Genomic DNA, 25,618 nt, shown 5'->3' with positions numbered 1-25,618 from the left:
GGGGAAAGATAGATGCATTCAATAAATGTGTTCTTGAGGAATGTGCAGGAAATGATTAAGAGTGATAAATGGGGATGCAGGAATTTGGCAGGACAGTGTTTCATGTGACATCCATTATATCATCATCTGAAGAGAAAAAAACAGCGCTAGTTGCCACCAGCCACGGGAAAATCTGCCTGCCACCGCCGTGTTTGAAGCTGGCAAAGAAGTCCTTTTGATGCTGCTTCCTTTGAAAAACAAGTCTGACTATAATAGAAGCTTTATGATTAAAGTTTCATCAAATGGAAGACGAGATCTCTTAGCTAATTAGGCAACAAATTGTCACATTCTTAAAAGTCTGAAAGCGCTTTGTGCAAATGTTTTTACCTCGACCTCAACAATTAGTGAGTGAACTACTTATCAGAGAGCCTGGATGTAAAATGCAGGCGGCGGCTCCCAGAACCAGGAAACGCTGTACGTCGTTTGCGGCTCAGTTTGCCTCTATCTGCACATAATCAGGTGCTGTGGGGCCAGATCCAAACCCAGGAAACAAACGGACCTTGTTCCCCCCTCTGTTGTTCAAATGCAGCCTTTGTTGTGCAGGATGGATGCCTCGCGGGTTCCTGTTTGTCACGCAGTTACTGTGTTCTGCAGATTGACTGTAAAGAGAGCCGTGGTACCTTCAGAGGAATCACAGCACCTGTAGCACAGACACATTCAAAGTGAGGATGGTTCTTAGAAACACAAGCTGGCGTTCATTGTTCCTTCCTGTTGTCTCCTGTGGTTGTTAAGTTTATCAGATGCTGTTTTAGATGCTTTGATTTTTCTGGTGAGCTACATATAAATAATCAGCCCAGCCTGATCTTTCTGGGCGGCTGACAGGCGTTCAGAAAACATCGTCCCTGCTTCAGTCGTTGGGGAAAGGCAATGCTTCCTGGGGGACATATTAATTCTCCAGCCACATCGCTGGGCCTGATTGATTTAAAGTCTATTCTTAGTTGGCATTTGGCTTAGTGCTAAATGATTTTCAGCTCAAACTGTCTCTCTGCTCTTGCCAGCTTTCCTCTCCTCTGTTTTTCTGTCTGTCTCTCTTTTCCTCGTTGGCTTTCTTCCCTCCATCTTTACCGTCCTCCTGCACCTCATCCTCTCTGTCCTGCTTCCTAATTAAGTCTCTTTGCCTCTTCCCTGCTCTCCTTCCTCCATCACTCCTAATTCCTGGGTGGAAAAAGCCTGGTTGGCTGCGAACAGCTGCCTCTCCAACTGCTCAAGCATGGACGGAGCTTGTTACAGAGAAAGACAAACTACTTCTTAAGCAGGATGTCACGAGCGCACAACTCTTTCTCAGTCTCTCTTTAGAAGTTCAGAGCAGAAGCAGCTCTGCCAGGGAGCTGCACTTGACTGCCTGAGTTAAGGAGACAAGCAAAGGCCCGCTGTTTGACTTTCTTTACATCAGATGGGTTGGTGCATTTGGGAAAGCTTTGAGTCGCACAGCATCCCAGGATTTGGGGACTTCCATGACTTGAACAGATAATCTATATGAACCTCCAGGAGCTGGAGGAGCTGCTGCTGACAGAACGACCAAAACGCATCAGCAGATTCATAAAATCTTCCAGGTGTGCTTAAATGCACCGTGAGGTCATGGCTGTGTGGCTGTGAAGAACAGAAGAACTGAGCTGCATGCAGCCTGCAGCATGTCGAACCTCTGCGTTTATGGATTATTATCAGCTGATGGAGCAGAACATGCATCTGCTGCTGAGGGTGCAGATGATCTTTTACTCACTGATGTCTGCGCTGTTTTCCAGCAGATGGTCATCGAGGAAGTGAAAACCAGACCAGGAGGTCAGAGGTCGGTAAACCGCGATCAGGAGAAAAAGTCGGCGGTGTGCAGAGTCGAGCCAGTCAGTTAAAGCCAGAGCTGCAGGATGTCCCTCATTAGAGGCAACGCAGCAACCTGGAGCTGTAAACCAGCAGCAGGTGTGAAACTTCACTTTCTGACTGCACAGAAATTTAATTGTGTGCTGGAGAATCAGCTGTCCAATTTTCATAGTTTTATCACTTTTCATCCTGATTTTAATAGGTTGGTTAAAAATAATGATGCAATTCAGGACAGTTATTATAACGGCTGGGCCTCATTTTCATAGAAGCTTATAGAAACAAAACATCACTGTGCGTGTGTGTGTGCGTGCGTGCGGGTGTGTGTGTGCGTGCGTGCGGGTGGGTGTGTGTGTGTGCGTGCGTGCGTGCGGGTGTGTGTGTGCGTGCGTGCGGGTGTGTGTGTGTGTGTGTGTGTGTGTGACTTTGTTTTCTGTGTATGAACTGAAATGACTGTAAAGTGCCTGTAAATTAACTGATGTTGTAAACTGTGAATAAAATTAATTGAATGAAGCTTAAATTCATTTAATTTAATAAATTTAAATTGAATTCTAAAATGTGGCTCAAGTACTGAAACTTGGAATATATTATATTAATGTTTTTCTAGGTAAACAAAGTTTAATTTAAGTCATAAAGAAACTCATCAAACTCCTTCACCCTGATCAAATGGTTATTAATTAGCAGATTTGGTTATTAATGGTTTGCTAATTAATAGTTATTAATTAGCAGGAACTAAAACTCTTTCAATAGGACAATAAAAACACACAATCTGTCAAATTGCTCTTAAAAAAAACAAAAATCAGTTAAAAGTAGGTACTTTCTTAGAAGAAAAAAAAAGAAAAGTGAAAAATATTTAGGACTTCTGAAATAATGATGAGATTCTAATTACTTTATTTGTTGATTTTTCACATCATATTCAGGAAAATACATAAACTCTTGATTAAAGTCCAGTTTGTTCCGCCCCCTGCTGGCTGGTCCCTGGAGGCAGCGTGTGTGTGGACACACTCTCATGCCATCCATCCTTCCTGGTGGAAATGTCTGGAGTCTGTGTGTTAAATGGCAGCAGGTTCAAAATAAAAGAGACTCTTCTGATATTTAGCTCCGAGTCATGACCAGGTCAAGGGTCAAGGTCACACATACAGATCCACGTGTCGCGTCGACTCGGCAGATCGAACTCCAAAACGTGATTTGGTTTCAAAAAGCTCCGACGGCAGCAGAGGGAGGCGCCGCGAATCACATGTATGCAAAATATTTTAGCATGTTTTTAATGCACACGCTGTCAGGTATCCGGATTCATGCTGATCACAATAACAGTAACACTTCTCTCAGCATCCATTAGTAATTTATGTCAGTTCTGTCCGGTCCAATGTGGGTCACGTTGAGGTGCTGATTTATTGAAGCTTCCAGCAAAACTTCTTATCTGCCCAGTTTAATTCGTCCATTAGCCGCTCTCTGGCTGTTATTGATGGCTCTACTGAGATGCATCATTTATGCCGCTGCGTCTGACACACTGATCAGAATCAGAGCAGCATTTCCCCATAAACAGCCTGTCCTGTTCCAGCCTTCCTCTGCATGCAGAGCTCAGCCGGTTTGGGTCTCAGCATGCACACAGCTGATGTGGCTCACCAATGTGCAAACAGCTGGTGGACAAACTGCAACTCCTAAATGTGTCTGCAGCATCAAACGCCTCCATGATTAACGGTGAGAACGGTTTTAATCACAGCCAGCCATAAATTGTTCAATTTCATCTGATAGATGCAGCAGCAGGAAGGATCTGGGTTCAGTTCATGTGTTCATCCTGCATGTAAACTGGGTTCTGTTAATATTCTTACATTTATGCTTGTGCCTTTCAGAAGATACCCAGAATGATTAGTTTCCTAAATGTCACACATTTCAGATTTTAAATGAGTAAAAACATAGTCATAAAAGTTTTCCTGTGAAAATTACGTCTCTGTTCCTGGAAAGGCATGCCTCTGCAAAAACTTCAGGCCATGAATGCAGACACGATATACTGAAACCTCTGACCAGGCAGAAAGCTTGCCCACACTGCAAAGAGAGCAATGCATGCAGTGCTCAAGAGTTTAGAGGCAGTCAGCTGGTGCATGCAGCTAATTCAGCCACCACTGGAGAAGCAAGATGCTGAAGCAAACCACCAGAGCCGTTTGATAATTGTGTGCCATCTCTATGCAGCTCTCTGCGGAGCCATTTCTCAACCCTCTCACTCAGCTGGTCAAGGAACTATTAAGTCTCCCATGCTGCAGCACAGTTCCCCCGATGTAATGTTTATTCACATCAGCGGATTCGGTTCGTGGTGGGAGGAGAGTTCCTGAGAGCGGACATGTCTGCAGACAGCATCCAGAGTCGCACAGATTCGTTTTTTCCTTTGTTCTTGTCTCCTGGGGATCAAGACCCTGAAGCGTTGAATGGCACAAACCCTCTTTAAGCAAGCAGGTCTACTGAAGCAGAGGAGGCTGCCGAGGCGAGCCGGGAATCCATCAACCTCATCTTTGTCTCCAGCAGAATTAAGCGCTCTCAAGGCTGAGCAGGAATGAAAAGCAGTTTTATGAAAAGCAGAGGTGAGAGCAGATTTATCCAAGATCTCTGAACCTTTCATAGAACAAAACAACCAACCATTTTCTCCTCAGCGGAAATCAACACAATGAACTGATGATGCTTTACAGCTATGCTGCAATATTTCACTTATTGCAGCAGTTAATTAGCCTAACTTGCAGCTGGAGAACCGAGACTGTGACGAGTGTCACGGTTACGTCTCCTTGTGATTCTGTTTACACAACCATTCTAATAAAGGCAGCGATCTGGCTTCAGGGATCCATCCCACTGCCTTCCCCTTTAATAAGACTAGAAGGATGCCAATTATGGACCCTTTGCTGCCGCCTCAACTCCCAGGCCTCCCCATTAAATTGGACGCCTGAGTTGTCGATATGGACTGCATGTCTACCCGGTGCGGGACTCGTCTTCGGCGAGCCGGGGAGCGGCTTGGAAGGTTAAAGTGAAATGTGTCGTTGATTCATCATCCGCCGTCAGAGTCCGGGGCCTTGAGAGGGATGTGGGATGCAGAGAGAGGAGGTAATGGATCCTTATAAACAGGATTAGGAGGACACAGACAAAGTGGAAGAGGAAGAGAGGAGGCGGGGGTCATCATCTATCACGGTGGAGATGATTTACGGATGATCTGCGCTTAAATGTCTGAATCTATTAGGCTGACTGTGGCGCTGACTTCACATAGAGATGCACTTTATAAAATAAGAACATAGTTCTTCTTTCAGGTTTGTGTGCTGCTGTGAAGGCAGAAGGAGTCCAGCTTGTTAGAGGTACTGAGGCTCTGCTGCATAATTCCTCTTTCCACTTCCAGAGTCACAGAAACACAAAGGCAACAAAGAAACACAGAAAACCACAGAGGGAAGAACGAAGTGCAGCGGCTGGGAAACAGGAAGATCCGACAAGGAATCACAGAAACCGACTGAGGAGATCAGCGAATTGATCAGGCTTTGATCTTTGAATGGTTAATGATAATAGTGGGACTGATTGATTACAGGGTTTATAATAAATGAATCACAATTATTTCATTTCAACTGAAAAATATAGAAGCAAATGTGACAAAATAAGCAACATTTAATTCTATTCTAACCTTCAACATAAGAACAAATATATTTATTGTGTTGAATCTGTTACTCAGGTTCGTATGGGTCCCATCGTATGGGTCCAAAGTGTTGTCCTGCCCAGGATCCTGATGCTTCATGCAGCTTCGGTAGAAATGTGGACCGAAGACGCTGATGTTCTTTTACCTCCGAATCCTCAGTTCGTCCTACAGCGCCACCAACAGGTCCAACAACTGAACCAAACCTTCCGAGTCCATCCGCTTTAACAGCAGGAACCACACATTCACTGCAGCCCACATAACTGCATCTTTTATTTCTGTCTCTCAGTTTGGGTCTGCAGTTTAGTCAAACACACCTAAAAGAAACTTTTTTTTTCAAAAAAATAACATTTTTGATTGTTGTTGCAATTAAACCATAGATGAGCTCATAAAGAGTGAAAAAGCAGTTGAACCATAAAGGAAAATACTGATGTATGTATTGCATGTCATAATGGTGCATAATTCACAGTGAGTGTCACAGTTCATCCTGCTTTGATTTATGGCCAAATGAAAAACGTTTTCTGTCCTTTAATAGCGATATGATTTTTGATTCAGGTCACAACAGCGTGTTGAGCTAAATCACTCCTGGTGAAGGTGACGGAGCTCCGCCGCTGTCCTGAGGCAGCCATGTGCACAACTCGTTTAATTAGCTTTAACGAGATTTTATCCTGGTCCCGGTTCATGACTCATGCACCGGCGGTCTCATTCTCAAGGACTCACCCATTCTCTTTACAGGATGACCTCAACCCAGGAATCACTTCAGACGGAATAATCTGTTTTTAAAACTCCATCGGTTCATTTATCTGTCCGTTAACAGGATCTCTCAGAAAAAAGATGAGCAGACTTCAATAGAGAGGGAGCAAGGCTTCACTTACAGGTGATTAACGTATGAGGAGGAGGAGGCATCACCTTGAACAAAGGCAAGAAAAGAGACACAGAACTGAGAGGTTCAGTTCAGTTTGTCTGTATGAAGCCAATTCACAGCAGATCTCACCTCAAGGCACTTTACAGATCAGAGAACAAACCAAAGCTCCATCTGCACAGCAACAATAAAGACGTTCAGTTACAGGTGCTGTTCAATATTTGAAGTACATAAAAAATTAAGAAAGGAAAATCAAACAGGTTAAAAATAGTCAGCCTCTTAACATGTGCTAATATGTTCACTCTTTATATCCTTGAACTGAAAAGGAGAGGCGGCTGTCTGACAGGAGCAGATCATGAAACACGGTCACCTCAGATTCACACACAGAGCATCTGAATGAAAGGATGAAACTGAGAAACTTTCATTCACAGAAGGTCGCTGCAATGCGGGCGGCACAGAAAACCTCAGAGGTTAAAGTTCAACGTGCCAAACGAAGGACCTGTAGGTATTAATGTGACATGCATGAAGCATGAAACATGAGGCATGAAACATGAGGCATGAAGCATGAGGCATGAAGCATGAGGCATGAGGCATGAAGCATGAGGCAAGAAGCATGAGGCATGAGGCAAGAAGCATGAGGCATGAGGCGTGAAGCATGATGCATGAGGCATGAGGCATGAAGCATGAGGCATGAAGCATGAGGCATGAGGCATGAAGCATGAGGCATGAGGCATGAAGCATGAGGCATAAAGCATGAAGCATGAGGCATGAGCATGAGCATGAGTCATGAGCCTGAGGCATAAAGCATGAGGCATGAGGCATGAAGCATGAGGGAAGCATGAGGCATGAAGATGAGGCATGAAGCATGAGGCATGAGGAGGCATGAAGCATGAGGCAGCAAGCATGAGGCATGAGCTGAAGCATGAGGCATGAAGCATGAGGCATGAGGCTTGAAGCATGAGGCATGAAGCATGAGGCATGAGGCATGAAGCATGAGGCATGAGGCATGAAGCATGAGGCATGATGCATGAAGCATAAAGCATGAGGCATGAGGCATGAAGCATGAGGCATGAGGCATGAAGCATGAGGCATGAGGCATGAAGCATGAGGCATGAAGCATGAGACATGAGGCATGAAGCATGAGGCATGAGGCTTGAAGCATGAGGCATGAAGTATGAGGCATGAAGCATGAGGCATGAAGCATGAGGCATGAAGCATGAAGCATGAGACATGAGGCATGAAGCATGAGGCATGAGGCTTGAAGCATGAGGCATGAAGTATGAGGCATGAGGCATGAGGCTTGAAGCATGAGGCATGAAGCATGAGGCATGAGGCATGAAGCATGAAGCATGAAGCATGAGGCATGAAGCATGAGGCATGAGGCATGAGGCTTGAAGCATGAGGCATGAAGCATGAGGCATGAAGTATGAGGCATGAAGCATGAAGCCTGAGGCCTGAGGCATGAGGCATGAGGCATGAAGCATGAGGCATGAGGCATGTAGCATGAGGCATGAGACATGAAGCATGAGGCATGAGGCATGTAGCATGAGGCATGAAGCCTGAGGCCTGAGGCATGAGGCATGAGGCAGCCTCAGGCCTCAAACAGGCAGAGTTCTGATTAACTTCTGAGGTTATAAAGGAACTGATTCAATCTGTGAAAACTTCAAACCCAAAACAAAGTTAAAATGTGTCCATAACCATCATCATGTCTGTTATCATGGATGGTAGATGACGACGGGTCAGAGTTCACACTGACTGATCGCTGTTGAGAATCAGATCTTTTAAAAGCCCATCCAGGGACACTGTTGCTATTGCACTATGATGCAAACATAGTTTCTGCTGTTTTGTTTGTTTGTCAAAGTGCGCCTGTCCCTTCCAAATAAACTTAAATAAATCATTCCCTCCGTTCCTCCTGCTCTTCCTCCTGCTCTTCCTCCTGTTCTTCCTCCTGCTTCCTGTTTCGGCTGTGATCCAGGCGTGGCCGGCCTGTCCGGCTGCTCTGATCATCGATTCTCCACTCCTCTGCCTCGGCTGCGTTCAGCAGCAAATCTACACTGATCTACTCTCCAGGCACTTCCAGTTCATCAGTCACCAGGTGTTGCTCTGCTGATTGTTGAAATAACTGTTCTGGACTCTGATCGGATCGTCTGTTCTGCTCCGGAGCTCCACAGCTCTTTCCCTCGCAGGTTCAGAGAAACTCCAGTCCACAGGGATTCAGTCTGTCCTGGAGGTCTGGGCCATCAGCCTGCAGAGCAGATCCGCTACGTCTCTACTGTCACTGTAAGCCTTTTCATGTCTTAGCTACTGTTTTAGACAATAAATGTTAATAAATGCTCCAAATGAAACGGAAGTGAGACTGGAAGGTTAATTCAGATCTTACTGGAGCGTTCATACCCTGAAATATTTTCACGTTCTTAGTTTTAAACCACAAACTTTCACATTTATTTAAATTTAGATTTTGTTTTCATCTGCCAGACCAACATAAAATACTGTATAATTGGGAAGGGAGGAAAATTATACTTTCACATTTTATTTTGTAAGTAAAGCTTTGAAAACTGAGGGATTCATTCATATTCAGCCTCCATGACTCAACATCACCTTTCCCTGCAGACACAGCTGCAAAATCTACCAACTTCCTGCGTCAGCAGTCTGGAAATGTCCCTGCTCTTCTGGGATCACGTTAGTTCAGCAGTCCGTTTCATTCCGACTCCAGTCCGTTTCATTCCGACTCCAGTCCGTTCCATTCTGACTGCAGTCCGTTCCATTCTGACTACAGTCCGTTTCATTCCGACTCCAGTCCGTTTCATCCGACTCCAGTCCGTTTCATTCCGACTCCAGTCCGTTCCATTCTGACTCCAGTCCGTTCCATTCTGACTCCAGTCCGTTACATTCCCAAGTCCGTTTCATTCCGACTCCAGTCCGTTTCATTCGACTCCAGTCCGTTTCATTCCCGACTCCAGTCCGTTCCATTCTGACTCCAGTCCGTTTCATTCCACTCCAGTCCGTTTCATTCTGACTCCAGTCCGTTTCATTCTGACTCCAGTCCGTTTCATTCCGACTCCAGTCCGTTCCATTCTGACTCCAGTCCGTTTCATTCCAACTCCAGTCCGTTTCATTCTGACTCCAGTCCGTTTCATTCCGACTCCAGTCCGTTTCATTCTGACTCCAGTCCGTTTCATTCTGACTCCAGTCCGTTTCATTCCGACTCCAGTCCGTTCCATTCTGACTACAGTCCGTTTCATTCCGACTCCAGTCCGTTTCATTCCGACTGAGTCCGTTAAGGGTGTTTTAGTTTGACTAACTAACCAAAGTGAGAAAGTTTTTCTCTTAGTTTCAAAACTGAAACTCTTCTGAGTGCAGAAACAGAACAACTTGATCTTAAACGGAAATGAAATCACTCAAAATTGAGCTGCATTCATCATTCACATTACTGTATTTCTGAATAAAGAGGCCAGATAAAATGAACATTATGTAAGTCGACCTTTGATATGTTTCAGACTGGAAACGTTTCCAGGGTTTAACGAGAAAACAGGACATGCTGAGTGGTTCTGACCGTTCTGAGGACGCCGTGTCCAAACCTTCCCTGGTGTTCTTCCCCTCCGGCGTTGGACGAAGTGTCGCTGAAAGCCTCAAAGCAGCAGCAGGAAGCAGAACCTCAGCATGCCAGCGCAGAGAAGCGGGGCCGTAATTCTGCTGTAAAATTAAACCGCTGTTTGCTTCTACAGCTTCCACGCCTCCCCTCTGTGCTCCAAAACTCAATTGCACAAAAGTATGAGATATTGATTCCATAGTGACGCGGCCATGTCTAGCGGCTGCATTAGGACCTGGTTAATCTGGATTCTGGAGAGGGAAAAAGTGAATATGGCAGGCATAAACCATAACTCTCCTCCTCCTACTGCAGCTCTGCTGATGCATTAGAGGCATCCAGGTGCAAACGTCTCCTCCACTGTGGGAAAAAATGACAGAACTGGTGACACCTAATGAACACAGAGGTAAATATCATGTGGAGGAGTCTTTATGACAGAGAGGCAGTGTTTGACCTTAGATTAAAGTCTTTTATATTTGCTGATTCTCTCAGTTTTGCTCTCTCTGAACTGGAAACACTGAGGTTCATTTTCCCCTATTGGATCAGAACAGATTCAGAAAAACATCACCATGTTTTCAGATGCAAACTTTACAATAAATATCTTTTCCCATCAGTCTGGGTTTAAAAATGAAACTATTAAAAACATTGAAACATTCCGGGTGCAAAGTGTGAACTTTAGCTACACAGAAGTTGATATAATTCTCCAGGAAATATCTGGAACTGAACCAAGCCGACAGAGAACGAGCTCAACGTAAATCTGCTCCACAAACCCAACAGAACAGAAACGCTCCAGAGGTTTACAGGCGGCGCGAACAAGTGTCTAATAAAACGAAACCTAAAAAAGAATTAAGAGACTAACAACAAGGCAGCTTAGTGGGAGACAAGAAGCTCTGCAGGCAAGGTGAGAAGATAAACTGACAAAGGAGGATGGAGAGAGAAGACAAGATATTCACACCCAGGGGCAGAAGAGAACGAGGCGGCGACGATTAATGCAGAAGAGATAAACGCATCCAACCGCAGGGAGGAGAAGGAGACACTCACCACAAAGAAACCGTCTTTTCATAGGAAGAAACGTAAAGAGCATCAGCATCAAGGAGAAACTGTCTCGCCGTTTCCAGGAGAGCCTGGATGGACAGACAGACGGACGAATTAAAAAGCCTGATGGTGAAGTGACTCCCTGTTCGGGGCGAGAACCAGATTACAGTTTACAGATTACAGATTACAGTTTATAGATTATAGTTTACAGATTACAGTTTACAGATTACAGATTACAGATTTACAGTTTACAGATTACAGATCACAGATTATAGTTTGCACAAACAGGGATTTTGGAGACCTGTCTCATAATTTCATGAGGAAATATTGATGCACCATCTCCAGACTTCCTGTAAGGTAAAATTTTGGATCCTTCGAAAAGACAGCGTCCCTCAGGCTGGAGGACAAAATGTTTATTTGTGGAAGAAGTTAAAGTTTGAGGACAAAGTTCATGAAGGTCATCAGTCCTGTCAGGAGCAACGGGCCAAAATCCAGAAAACTAAGGTGAGAAACTCATGGAGGGAATCCCAAACATTTGGACCGAATTGTGCAGTTACTCTAAAAATATTTTAAAAAGCATGAAAAGCTTGTTTTTATGTAGATATAGGCCAGGGCGTGAATCCCATCATTAATGGGGGAAAATAAAAAGGAACATTTCTTAAGAGCAATTTTGGGGCTCAATGAAGTTACAGTGAAATGTTAGTTTGATTTCTTTTCTTTTGCCTTTTCATATTGATATTATTTAAATGCAGACCTTTCTGTGTGTGTGTGGGGGCAATTCTAGACTTTTCCAAGATTTGGGGTCCGGGCCCCCCAACCTCCCCGGGATTTACGCCTATGGATAGAGGTTACCATCCTCCAGGATGCTGCAGTGTGTTTTTATTATTGTTGCAGCCAAAATAAAATTGTGGTCAAAATTGTGAATTTTTTAACATAGTTTTATGTAGAAGTTTAAATGCACACAACCTTCTAAAAAACTGAAATATTATATAGTTAATATTAAAGTACAGAAAATGAAAATGAGCATATTGATGATTCATGAACAGCATGAACACAAACAGAACCATCAATGTCATGAAGGGGCTGGCAGGTTTGGGTCACATTCATCGTGTCGCAGTCGTTCATCAGGTCGAAGGTCAGAGTTGTGGAAAAGTTGTGATGACTGCAGAAAGTTTGAGTCTGTGAATGATGAGTGAATTTACGTTAACATGGCGGCTTCCTGGACAGACGGACTTTCAGCAAACTGATGTGACGCTGGACCAGAAAAGACATGCATGGCTGCATGCAAGCGACCCAGAATCAACTACCACTAAACATTATTTCATATCACTGTTTGTCATGTCATGCAACCATTTATTGGGATGGAAATATCACTGGAAGTTTATAATGTACAGCTAATAGAACAACATTCACGCTCCGCTGATCCTGATGCATAATAACAGGCCTGCATGCTCCATATTCAGTGAGCAGCAGTAACTGCATTACCAATCTGCTCATTAGCCGCCTCACAGGCTTCCCTCGCACTCTCTCACTTTTTAAGTGTAAAATCATATTGAAACAGGAGTTAGCAGTCCAGACAGAGAGCCGTCTATCGAACGCTGCGGCTGCAGATAACAGAGCCTGTAATCCATCACAGTGAATACTAACCAGTCTCCCCCAGCGGAGCCCAGGAGGTGAACTATTTCCCCCCAAAGGGAGTTTTTCCAAAGGCTTTAATGTGGATGAAAACATTCATCTTTTTCATCCAGCATGTGGTTATGAAGAGTATTGATTCAGTGAAACTGAGCGGTCAAACTGCAGAGTCCTCTGTGGGATTGGGCTTTTGGTCAGAGGGGGAAGGAAAATATTTAGAAAAATGTTTTTTAAGAAAAAAAGAGCTGAATTAAGAGTTCATTTTCACAGGAAAAAAACCTTTTTCATCTTTTGCAGCCGTCTGGACCAGACTAGATGCAGCAGAAGAAAATCAAAAAGCCGGATTAGTTCTTTAATGACCGGGCTTTTTCTGAAGTGGAGCAGGCAGCTAACTGGCTTTAAGTTCTGGCAGCTTTAAACTGAGAAGCAGAAAACCTGAGAAGTGTGAGAGCAAGCTAAGCCCTGGTCCAAGACGAGGAGTCAGATGGAATTCATGGAGCTCATTAGAAGCCGTTCCTCGTCTCCCACAAAAGCAGAGGACGAAAAAATATAGTAATTGATTTCTACGCTGGCTCACTCAGCCTCTTTTAACGAATAATTACTTCCAGTGAGCGCTCACTGAAGAGGTGGCTCAGAAAATAAGCACCGCAGCTTTTTTTTCATACAAATGGCACTCTATTAATTATTGAATTTTTGGGTTGATTTTTGTTACAGCTGCACTGATAATTCATCTGAACACATCAACCTCCAACACTTTTGCTGATAAACACAGCAGAGAGCGGCTGCAGTAAATGTCAGAGGAGGACATCCAGAATCACAAGCTCATTAGTGCGTCTGCATCGATCATCCTCGGCCAGCAAAACGCTCAAACGAGACCACAATGCTTCAATGCTTTTGTTTTGCTGAATGAAGTGAGCAGAAACGGATCCGTCTCAGGAAAACAGCATCACGGTGTCTGGTTGAGCAATTTAATTCACTATTTACTATGGAGTTCATCGATGCTCCATTATCACCTGAACCAGCTTAAGATGGAAACCTTGGATCTCTGATAATCAGAGATCCTGCTGATCTCTGATGATCAGGTTAGCATCAAATAGCAACTCGAGCTAACAGTAAAAAACAGATCGGTGCTATAAAAGTATCAACCAATCAGAAATGATTTTAGTTCCTTCTGGATCTAAAATGGAAACCAGAAAAGTTTAAAACAGAATTTATCACAATAAGAATGAAAATGTGAAACTGCTTCAGACGTTAAAAAGAGCAACAGGAAGTCTCATTAAACAGGAAGTGAAGGTTTACCTGGTGGAAGTGGTTTCACAGACTTTACTCTGACCTTGTTTGACTGGCAAACAGAGAAAAGAGGAAAGTGGGTTTACTGAGGATTGTTTCACCCACAGGACAGAGACGATGCGTGGTGAAGCCGGTCGCTATGTTAGCTCGTTCACAGTTACAGTGGTTTGGTTTTACCACGGGAAAGAGAACGAGCGCTTTGACCATAACCCTCAGATCAGCAGACGGCAAAGAGGCCGGGGGGACAGTGAGGATGAACAGATTCAATATCCATGAGGAATTGATCAAAATCAATTAAAGAAGAGGTCAAAGGTAATGGTCAGGTGGAGGTCAGGAGGCAGGAAGTCAAATAAAAAATCTGACGTTAGGTTGATGACAGACAACAAAAAGCCTAGTTAATGATCTGCTCTGGAAATAAATGTTCTTTATTTGTTCTTTCCTGAATGAATCTTCGTTTTAAACTTTTACACTCAGTTCAAGTTCCTCTAAAGAAACAATCAGTTTCTGCCTTTATCAGGAACAATTGGGTTTCATCTTTTCTACACTTGTAGCAAAATGTGATGAGTCGTCTGGTCTGAAGTTTGGAGGGTTTAGAGGTCGTCTTTCTTTCCTTCCTCAGAGTTTGGATCCTAAATTAATGGGAAACACAAAGAAGTTCCTGTCCTGTGTTTGCTTTATCACTGATTTTGTGTTTTCCATGTAAACAAGTTGTTTTCCCAAAAATAATCTCTTGTTGACATTGTGAAGGTTTTTGCTGCTCTCTCCGTCCCAGAGATGAAACCCTGAGACGGTTCCTGACTGGCACTCAGCATAACCCTGCAGGACTGATCTTCAATTCCATCAGAAGACACTGAATGATTCATGATCTGCTGACATGATTGATAAAGTGACAGATATTCATGTAGGTCTGCAGGGAGTCAGGCGGCGGCTCGAAAAGGTTATTTACAGCCGATGGGGAACTTTGCAGCTCCCAAACCTTTGCCCCCAAAATCATAAGAAATTAAAATAATTCATGTCTTTAAATAAATCCTGAAGGTCCCACAGTTACAGTCAGAGAGAATATTTAAGGGATTCACTTCTGTTTGTTTCATTTAACACAAAATCAACCATAAATATCTGACAACACGTCTGCCAGACTTTATTAAAAATGAAACATTATTTCTGCAAAGCTTTTTCATTTATTAGGAATTCAAAATATCCTCAATATTTACATGAGTTGGTTTTTTGTGTTTAACTCCCAGTCAGTCATGGCAGAGGCTGCTTGCACTGGTTCTGGTTCTGGTTCTGGTTCTGATGGAGGGGAGTTTTTCCTCTCCACTGTCGCTACATGCATGCTTGCAGGAGGGATTGCTGTAAAGTCAATGATTTGATGCAACCTGCTGTGGTTTTTAAACCCGTTTAAATGATAACGAGGATTTCATGTTTTGATCTCTTGGATTTTTTCGTAAATTTGATTGGATTGACTTGAAGAGTCCAAATACTTTAGACATAAACTCTGTATGAATGAGCTGAACTGAATCTATGTATGGGTACAGATTTTCAGTTTTTAACATTTTGTTCAGTTTTGAGCTGCAGCAAAGCAAAAGTGGGCAACAACCATAACCCCCAACAAAAAGTAGATATTTTAATGTGAAACCTTCAATAAACTGGACTGAATTTAAAGGAGGTCAGAGTTCATCCCGTTTTCAGTGGGCTGCCGGTTGGAAGCCCTGCTCTGTTTGTCTCAGTGACTTTGCTGCTGTGTCTTCAGGTAGAACGAATGAGTGTAGCTGTGGAGCCCTCTGACTTGACCAAGGGCTCCAGGATATTCAGTCGTTCTTGTTTGACCTTTCTGACCTCTGTCACAGCGTGGAGCGGCGAGCCTTACTGAGCGAAGCTGCTTCCAGAGGAATGCGTCTGCATGTGGAGTGGAGCTGCACTGCATGGAGAGCAACGCAGGAGTCCTGGGTAATCTCGCTGCTCCGCTGACAGTGGGCCAGTGGCAATCAAACGTAATGGAAGGAGCCTGGCGGATCGATACGAGTCAGTGATCGCAGACACACAAAGGTTGTTTAGTAACACGAAGCACTAATTGGAATCAATGGCTAATCTGATGACAGTTCTTAACCTTTCCGCCCACCAAGATTCATAAACGGCGGTGAGGCGGCGGCGCAGCCGTAACTTCACCCGGTCCCACAAAACCTTCAGCTTTTTCTGCTGATCCACACTTTCCAAGATGCACAACTAAGATGTCCAATGAGATTACGTTGCCTGGGATCAATACAGAAGAAGTACTAACGCTTTGGTTTAATGGCCGTTTCTGCGGCGCATCAATAAAGCCATACAGGTAAATAAAATATGCATGCTGAGGAGGAAGTTCAAAGTAGACAGGGAAGATCGTTAAGCTGTTAATTGACTCAAGCAGGGAGAAAATAGGAATGACAAATAAGGCCATAAAATCTACACCTTATTTATACAGAAACACGTGGGTTGATGGTCTCCATCAAGCAGAATTGAACCCAATTTACATGCAATTACATGTAATGCCCTCAAAATCTGTGGTTAATTGAGGGAGAAGCCGCGTTCCACTCTGTGTGGCGGGAAGACACCGACGGCTGTGACAGGAAGGAAGATTGGACCAAAGGCGGACATTTTAATCAGCAGACGTCAATAAGCCATCAGGTAGCAGGTCAGTGCTGTGAATGGCGAGTTGTCAGGAAGAATCATAAAGAAACAGATGAAGCTGATTGGTCGCTGAGCGCTCTGTCGCCTTCAATAGGCTGAACTTTTTTCTCTTGCAGTTTCCTACATCTGCCTCAAAGTTTTACTCTAAACTGAATTTATTTGATCTTTTCTTTAACGGGACTCATCACATCGGGTCTGATATGGGCTCAGCTTCAGCTTTAATTCTACTTCCTGTTCATTTATTACCTAATGACTGTTTCCCACATTAAGCCTCTCCTCAGTGAGTCTGCCTCTGACGAACTAAAATGTTTTTGCAAAAGTGAAATAATACTTTTAGAACAGAACAATACTTTCCACTTTAAAATAGAGAAATAAATCTGAGTACGATGGTGTTAGAAAATCTGAATTTCATCAAACAAAAGTCCAACTGGCAGCGTTTTAAAAGGAGCATGATAATTGTGGCTTTTTTTTCTGACAGCAGAAACAGTGAAATATGGAAATGAGTTCAGTTTTAGTGGGAATTCAGCTGGAGGTATCAGAAATATGAGCTCAGAATAGCTGAGAAGAGGAGCAGAGTGAAAATAGCTACAATATGAAACGTATGATAATGGAAATACTAATAACCACATGGCGTCAATGACCAACTTTACTTTTTCAAACTCTTCAGAAAACTTTATCTCATCAAAAATGAATACATTAACAGAAACATATATTTTTGGAAGATGAATTAATTCAGTTTTGACCTGTTTAAGTTGAAGATGGTTCATGTGAAGAGAGTCACTCGTCTTCATATTGATGCAGGTTTGGATGAAGTGTCGGTCTGTGTGTGCTCCCTGCGTGTTCCTGTTGAACATACATGTGGTGCCTGATGCATGTCGTGTTTTTCTGAATAAAAATGAGTCGTGATTTACCTTGCACCGCCGTTGCTTTCCACAAAGTGACTGGGAAGCTGCATGAGGGAGATGATGCATTATACCAGCAAAGTCGCTGGTGGCTCCTTGGTCTCATTTGAAATCAAAGCAGAGTGTGTGTATTTGAACAAGGCTTTGATTCATGCGTAGACACACTCCCTGATCCCCCTGCCTAATCCCTCCTTTGGCTGGGACAAGGACACGTTGACAATTTAAGACCTCTTCTCTCAAACTCTCTGAAACAGTCCTGTTGACCGATCACAGCGCGGCCTGCGGCCTTCAGAAACATGCCTCTAATTAATCAGCTTTTAATGGGCGGCCCAGCTGAATTCCTTAACATGGTGCCGTCACTTCAGCAGGTGACGTTCAGGAAGGTTTGCTTAATTCTGCTTCAGAAAGCGTCTGGCTCTCTTCTGAAAAGTTTCTCTGCCAAACAGTTTTGTTTTCAGGGTAACTGAATGAAGAATGTTGGTTCTGATTGCGACTCTTTCACAATCAGACCAACATCATGAGGCAACGATGGCCCTGCGGCTCATGTCTGACGTTTAAGCGCCGCTCTCAGCGACTCCATTCTGGGGTTGTGAAAACTTTTTGAAATTGCAGTTTTAATCTTGTGAAAATAACATCAAGTATTATGTTTTGTTTAAGATGAAATATTGTAAATATGAAGCCATTGCTCTGGCCTTGTGCTTGTCTCCATTCTCGGGGTCGCGGACGGAGTCTCTTCTGTTGAAGAGCGAAGCTGCAGCCATCTTGGATGGCCGGCCTGACCGTCTGTTGGTTCTGGCTCCATAATGAGGCTCTTGATGTCGGCCTGATACTGATAGCAGCTCTCTGCAGCGATGAGCGACTGAAAGGACCAGCGTGAAGTCTGTTAAATAACAGCTCAGGAACAGGAAAGTGGCTCTGAAAGCCTGAATCTCAGCACCTGTCGAAGTAATCGTTGAGGCAGAGGTATTGATCAGACGGCGCTATCAGCCTCCCACAGATGTAACACGGTCATTTCTGTTGTGAGGCGCTTCAAAAATCTTACTTGTTCCCCTGTAACCTTTGGTGAATGAGGCAGAGCTCACCGCTGTTATCCAGATATGCTCAGCTTCACATTCACACACTGCCATGTAATTACACCTGCATGCTGGCTGGGCTGTGCAGCTTTGAAGCACCGATGCAAAAATCGATCAGCTTTCCTTTCACTGAGTTCTGCCTGGGTTTTAGTTTACCTTTATAATTACCAATAAAACACTACAACAAAACTCCTGATCTAAACTGGCTGACGGAGCTGAGATGTCTGCCCATAAAGCTTTAGTCTCTGCAAGCATTTTCATAAAGAGTACCTGCAGGCAGAATGCTACCTCTGGTATGAGAAGCAAAGGCCACAGTGAGAATAAAAGACAATAAAAGACATTAAATATTGCACACCTAAATGGAGTCTTTATTTATGCTGGAAAAATTTGCTTTGAGCAAACTGATTCTGTGAAAACACAAAGAGATGAGGAAATATGTCTGTGTTGAAAGAAAGTCTGCAGGGACTGTTTTCAGCTTTATCTTTGTTCTGGTTTAAAGCTTCACTTTTCTAGGAGTCGTGAAGATTAGAAAAAACTGCATATAAATAAAAGGAGAAGAAGAAGCCACCGTTTTAAAATAAAGCCTCAGAAAGATTTCTGTTCTATTTCAGCTTTTCCTTGTTTTGTCCTGTTAAAATCACAAACCTCACAGTATTTCATTTATGTGATAAAATGACAGAAGTGGTGCAAACCTGCAAGATGGAAGGAAAATTAAACCTGGTTGTCAAATTGTTGTCCAGGTAGAAATCTTGGAAGTGCAGCTTGCATTCAGCCAGAGGGAGAACCAGTGATGCATCTGGGTTTATCTGTGAAGGTTCAGCGGTTTGAACCCCATGAAGACCAAGAAACTGGATGCTTTGCTTCACCATTTGTGTTCGATCAGATCCTTCAGAGATCCAGTTCACATCTCGGCCTTCATCCAGACCAAATGAAAGGCCGGCTCACAGATTCGTTGTTTTTGTGAAGTTAATGAGCGGCTGCTCTGAGTTCACAGCTAAAACACACATTTCTCTGAGTGCCGGAGTGACATCACGCTGTTTAAGGCCCACATCTCTTCACAGGTTGTTCGCTCAACAGAAATAGGAACACGGTTACTTATTGAAGTGAAGCAGAGTCTGTCCACACGCTGCACATGTTCCTCTCCGCCTGGTGATTAAGAAATCCTGTAATGTAGCTTCTGATTCGAAGCTGACATCAGGATTTCGTTAAAAATGAATAAGTCAGCTCCCTGCTGAAGTGCTGCTGCAGGTGCTGGCAGTTCTGAGTGGATTTTCAGGATTTCCATATCTCCAGCGCCTGCGGCTCAGAGCTGCATTTCATGTCACAGCGTCTCAACATTCCCCACGGTCAAATCGTTGACGTCTGTCACGCCTGAGCAGCGCTGTCCTCCATGCTGATTGTTGGCTCTGATCAAACCGCTGCACGTTTTTGTGCATTTTGAGGCTGCAGACAAACAGAGATGCAGCACACATTGACGCCGTCTGTTACGCAGGCATCTGCTGTTTTGCGAATCAAAGACTTTGTTAATTTGCCTTCTGTTTTGTTCTGTGCAGCAGGAGATGTGTTCAGATTTCCATCCGTAGAATCTGATGCTGCAGAAAACAGATTCATTCATAAGCAGGAAACAAAAAGCAAAGTCAGTCAGACCTGGAAGGTTTTTCATCCGGAACTTAATTCCTGGTTATGTTTAGATTGAGAACATTTCCAAACAGGGTTTGTTTGTGGAGATTTCAGCTGCTGATGCTGAGAGTGAACATAGATCTCCACCAGTCAAATCAGACCAACTCGAGAGATTCTAGAGGAATAGCGCCCCCGCTGGTGGCAGCATGTCACAGCAGCTTCGTTACTTTTGCTCTGATTTGTTTTTCTTGTTGTTTTATTTCATGTTTGGTCATTTATTCCTTCTGGTTTGATGTTGTGCATTTTTACTTTTGGAGAGCTGTTTTTATACGTTACCGTGGTAACAATCTGTCGCTTTTGTTGTTGTTTTTGCCGACTAGCATTTCAAAAGCTCTCAGGAAGAAAGAGGAAGTTCCACCATTTCTTCTGTCCATCATATCAGGCAACTATCAAAGTCCAGCGTCTTTCCGCCTGATTTCTAAGAACAGCCAGAGATTTGGGCCTAGTCCATACACGGCCGGATATCTGGGGAAACTGCTACAAACTCAGGCCAACTCCTTTTAGCACAACTTGAACCCAACAGTAGTCTCCCATAGTTTTAGGAAGCAGAAATGAAGTCACGTTTGTAGCAGCTTTGTCATCATCACCGCTGTTTGCTGATGTTGCTTTTGCATCAGATTTAAATTAGAGATATTAAAGTTGGAAATCAAAGTTTTCTTAGCAAAGATGGTTCACTTTAATGTTACATTTACATGTAAAATACTAGTTACTATTGTTGTAAAGTCTGAAGTTAACAGCAAACTGAACAGCAGGGGAGTTAGAACCAAACTCAGTCAGAAACTGTTGGTTCCTGCTAACCTGATCCTGCAGAGCCAGAAGACTGCAGCTGGACTTTTCAGATTCTTTTAGCTCATCATTGAGATGAAACAGGAAACAACTCGCTGTCTTTAAGGTCAAGCTCTGATCTCTGCGGCTCTCCACTGTGGAAACTACATGCAGGTGAAGATTCGATTCTGGGCACAAAACAAAGCCGAGCTGAAATTGGGTGGCTCTGGCGTCGCCCTCAAGGTATAAATCTGCTACAAATTGTCTCTTCTGCCACATTTCATTACTGGTGAGAAGATGCTGCACACGACGACGGCCCAGAAGTAGGTCACAGTAACAAGTTCATGATCACTCCAGATGCACTCAACGCAGTTACTGCAGGGCTGGATATGATTGGTCCTGCCAGACAATTAGTGAACAATAATGAGAGAAGCTACTTGAAGACACCATTTTCCTCATAGAGTCTCATAAAACGTGTAATCAGTCGCCTTTCTGCGGTTGATCTGCTGAATTTGGGTGTGCACGTGTGGAGGGTGCGTGCAGAAAGAGGCTCGTCGGTTCATGTGGGCGGCTTTTGTTCTGATCCTCAGAGTGAATGTTTCTGTCGCTGCGCCGCCAAGAGACGTCGAGTTTACTGACAAATTAAGGACACAGAAGTCTTTCTCTCTCTCTGTTCACATTCGTCAGTAAAAGGTGACGATTCTCTGTGAGCTGTGAAGCAAAACGGGGAAGACAAACGCCCCGCAAGTCTGAAAATAAATGGAAGCGGAAATTCATATTCAACAAAACAAATATAAAAACGCCATGCTATTTTGACGAAGATAAATTACAGAATAATTCGACAAAAAGACAATCAGACGGAGACTCCGGGTCAAAATCAGACAAATAATAACCAGCTGCTTTTAATCTTTACCAATTGAATCAATCGAGACGCATCAATATGATATTCAGTGAAAGTCAAAGGAAACTGTTATCAGCACACTGATCAGCTGGACAAACAGTTCACCTGAACCAAAATATGACCAGCAAGAAAAATCAGTAGAACTTTAAATTAAAACTAATGAACATTTGTCCCATTTTCATCTGTTCCCCTCCTCGCCTGCGGGGGCGCTGCACCAGGAACAACACAAGACACTGAGCACCACTTCCTTCTTCAGGACCTGTAAACAATGGAGTGGCGTTTAGGATTTCTCTTTTGTCTTTGCCAAAAGACATTTCCTCCAATAGCGCCAGGCTAGCATGTTAGCTTTGGTTGTTTTTACCCAGAATGCCCTGCGCTGTGGTGCGTTTCCTGCTTTTAGAGCGGTTTACAGTCTGCTTGGTGTTTACCAGAGTTCACTTTAACCAAACCCAGAGCAAAGTCTGCACTGAAAAGTTACTTCTCAGTTAGTTTTGACTTATTTCAAGTTAAACAAAATACTTGGAAATACTTCATGTTGTTGCAGTGAGAAAGACAGGAAATATCCTTCCACTAATTAAAAATAATGTATATATTATTATGAGTTTATTAACATGAGAGCTCGTCATTCGTTGTCAGTAAACATCCCATCATGCTTTGCATGATGTATCTTGTGTGTCATCAGTGTTGGCTGCTGTCCGTGTGGCCGTGTGGAGTTCTGGGTTTTCTCTGGCCGCTGCGTGTCGGCCGGCGCACTGCGGTGGAATCTGACACTGAGTGCTTTTGTCTTGTAGCAGCAGTTCTGAGGGAAACGGAGGCAGCGACCCGCCCTGGGGGCACCGATACACTCATGGAGTAAGCAATCTGTCGACTCCCCCGCTCTAAAAATAAACACAGCAGAAAAGGGCAATATCTTATTTATCTCTCTACGATAGACTGTAATCTTTTGTTTCAGCTTGTTGTGTTCAGAAGTGGTGAGACCATCAGAACCTGAGGAAAATCTAATCGACTCTGTGAAATAATGTGGAACTTAGTGCACTCAGGCCGGCAGCAGGCGGGCTTCATGTAGGACTTTGCTGTGTGAACCACTGGGTGTCATCACATGCAAACTGCAAGGACCCAGAATTCTGGACGCACCGATTGCTGAGTTCTGCATGATCACCGATCTTTAGGGTTGATTTCACACCGCAGTCCTCCGGTCCGTTCTGCTGGCTGGGACCCACAGCAGCACGACTCTGCAGAAGACGGGAATCAGCTGCAGCTTCAGTAGCGTTAGCAACACCGAAGGGCTCATTTTTACATCAGTTATCGACCGAATTCTGATCTGTGAAGCCGGAGAACCCAGAGAGAACACAGGATGTGAACCCAGAACCGGCTGGCAGCACAGCAACAGAACCATCAACCGCTAACCTGGAAACCTGTATCTGTGTCACAGTGTGTGCGTGTGTGTGTGCGTGCGTGCGTGTGTGTGTGTGTGTGTGTGTGCGTGCGTGTGTGTGTGTGTGTGTGTGTGTGTGTGAACTCTGGATCTCTGGCATTCAAACAGCTTCAAGGTCGTCGTCTCTGAGCAGCCATGATGTTCTGAACGGCCACAGGAAGAGCCAACATGTCGGCCTGATTTGTTTTCTCCGACACGATGAAAGAAAAAAAACATCTGTGTGCCAAAAACCAGAAACAGAAACTAATTAAACTCTGAAATGTAATTAATTTGCCCACTATCCGCCTGCCAGGCTGCGGTTTAACTCTGGGTGGGCTTCCGGCGCCGCGCCAGACTGGGACGCTCAGGTTCTCCGTGATGAGGTCATTCCCCAAAAGATTGATTAAATGAACAAACTCACATCTGTCTTGGGACTGAGAAGCTGCAGCAGGTCATTTGGAGAGTGCAGGTTATATTGGTGTGAAATGCCTCCATTCTGTAATAATCTATCCTAACTTTGGTGCAGCCTGATGGCTCACAGCACGTTTGGCTTAAATATTGAAATATTAAATGATCCCACAAGGAGCAGCATGATTATTTTCATCTTAATAATAGAGATGAACCAGAGCAAGCAGCTAATCCATGCATGAAGCGCTGCGATAAAAAGCACCTTTGTGAATCCTGCTTCATGTATCTGTAATGAGAATTAGCTTGTTCTGTCCTTCCCTGTGGGACTCAGAGCAGGAACAGAGTCTTCGTTTGCTCCACTTCTCCTCCAGCGAGTGGCGAACGTCGACATGATGAATGTGATCTTTTCTTGTTACTCCGGTTAATTAAAAGGCTGCATCACCTGACCAGTGATGGAAGAGGTCTGGAAAAAGGATCAGATCTCAGGTCAGTTTGTGATCTTTACGTTTTTCACAGATCGACTGTTAATTGTACCAACAACAGAAACTTCTTACTAATCGTCTCGTTTTAAACCATAAAGCAACGCAGTTGGATTTCATCTGAGACCAATGACAGAGTCTGCTAAGGCAAAGCAGCCAATCAGGAGCAACATTCAGTTTCCTTGATGCTGATTGGTGGATTTTAGCTACTTCTTGTCATCCCACTGATTGCTTTCTCATATTGTGAGTTACTGATAACCTGGATCAGGTTCTGGTTCTGGTTCTGGTTCTGGTTCAGGGCTGTGAAGCAGCTCTCTTCTGAAAACTACAAAAACTCATTCAGTGATTAAAGAAAAGGGAAACATGCAGGTTTTATTTCCAGCAGCCATGATGAAGTTTAACAGTTCAAGTTATTTTGGTGATTAACGTAGCTGTGCTGTTACGTGTGTTTGCATCATATTAGAAACAATGTCAATATCAGGCATCTGTAACGCTGCAGTGACATGTGAACCTGACATGTTTAAACTCTTTAATCAGATCATTTATTGTAATCTGTCTGTTCTGTCTGTTCTGATGGACTCCTGTTGCCAGCAGTCGATCGTCTTCATGCTGTTAGCATGAGAAGCATCTGTAGCACAGAACCGCCTCACAGTTCAGTGTTTGTCACACTATATGCTTCTGATGGCATTAAATGACAATAATCTGTAAATAATCAGCAGAAATGTATGTTTGTCACATTAGATTTTAAATTAATTTGAAATAAGTTGTAATCTTGCTTTTTCATGAGGTTAAAATCCACTTGTTCTGTTTTGATCCTGTTTTAATTACATTTTTCTGCTGTTCACATCTGTTATCAGATTACAATCCATACCATGTGGAAAAGATTACAATAAAGTCACATCTTTGTGACTAACATTTCATATGAAATGTTGTTGGAAGCTTGTTTTTCCTTCATGTTCATTTCTTATTATTATATAAAACTTACATGCAGTCTCTGGCTGGGAGAGCTTTGCCAGTTTTGCAAGTCTTGATTATTGATTGTCTTCTGAGCTCTGACTTGTGCACAATTCATGAACAAGCCTGGATTCTACCTGAACAGTGCTTGGAAATACGTCGACATTCTGTCTTTTTATACATTATTCTCCATTTGTTTGGTGGAAGGCCGTTTCTCTCTGCCTTCATATCGAGCTTCAGGCTCTTTTGTGTAAATCTTATGCTAATCAACATGGAGGTTTGGTCCAGCTGTGTCCTCCGTTTGGGTTCCCAGTCCTGTCAGTTTGTCTCTGTTCAGTTCAGGCCCACGGACCCAGCAGGTCCTTCCTCTAATGAGAACAGTGTAGCATGTCATACTTTCTTATTTGCATCCATGGTGAGAGCAAAAGGACACCTGATGAAAAATGTCAGGGCCGCTGCTTTGC

The sequence above is a fragment of the Poeciliopsis prolifica genome, unplaced genomic scaffold (assembly GCF_027474105.1).
Source record: "Poeciliopsis prolifica strain line A6 unplaced genomic scaffold, Auburn_PproV2 SCAFFOLD102, whole genome shotgun sequence".
Taxonomy (NCBI): Eukaryota; Metazoa; Chordata; class Actinopteri; order Cyprinodontiformes; family Poeciliidae; genus Poeciliopsis; species Poeciliopsis prolifica.
The sequence above is the reverse complement of the archived record's forward strand: the minus strand, read 5'-3'. Positions refer to the sequence as shown.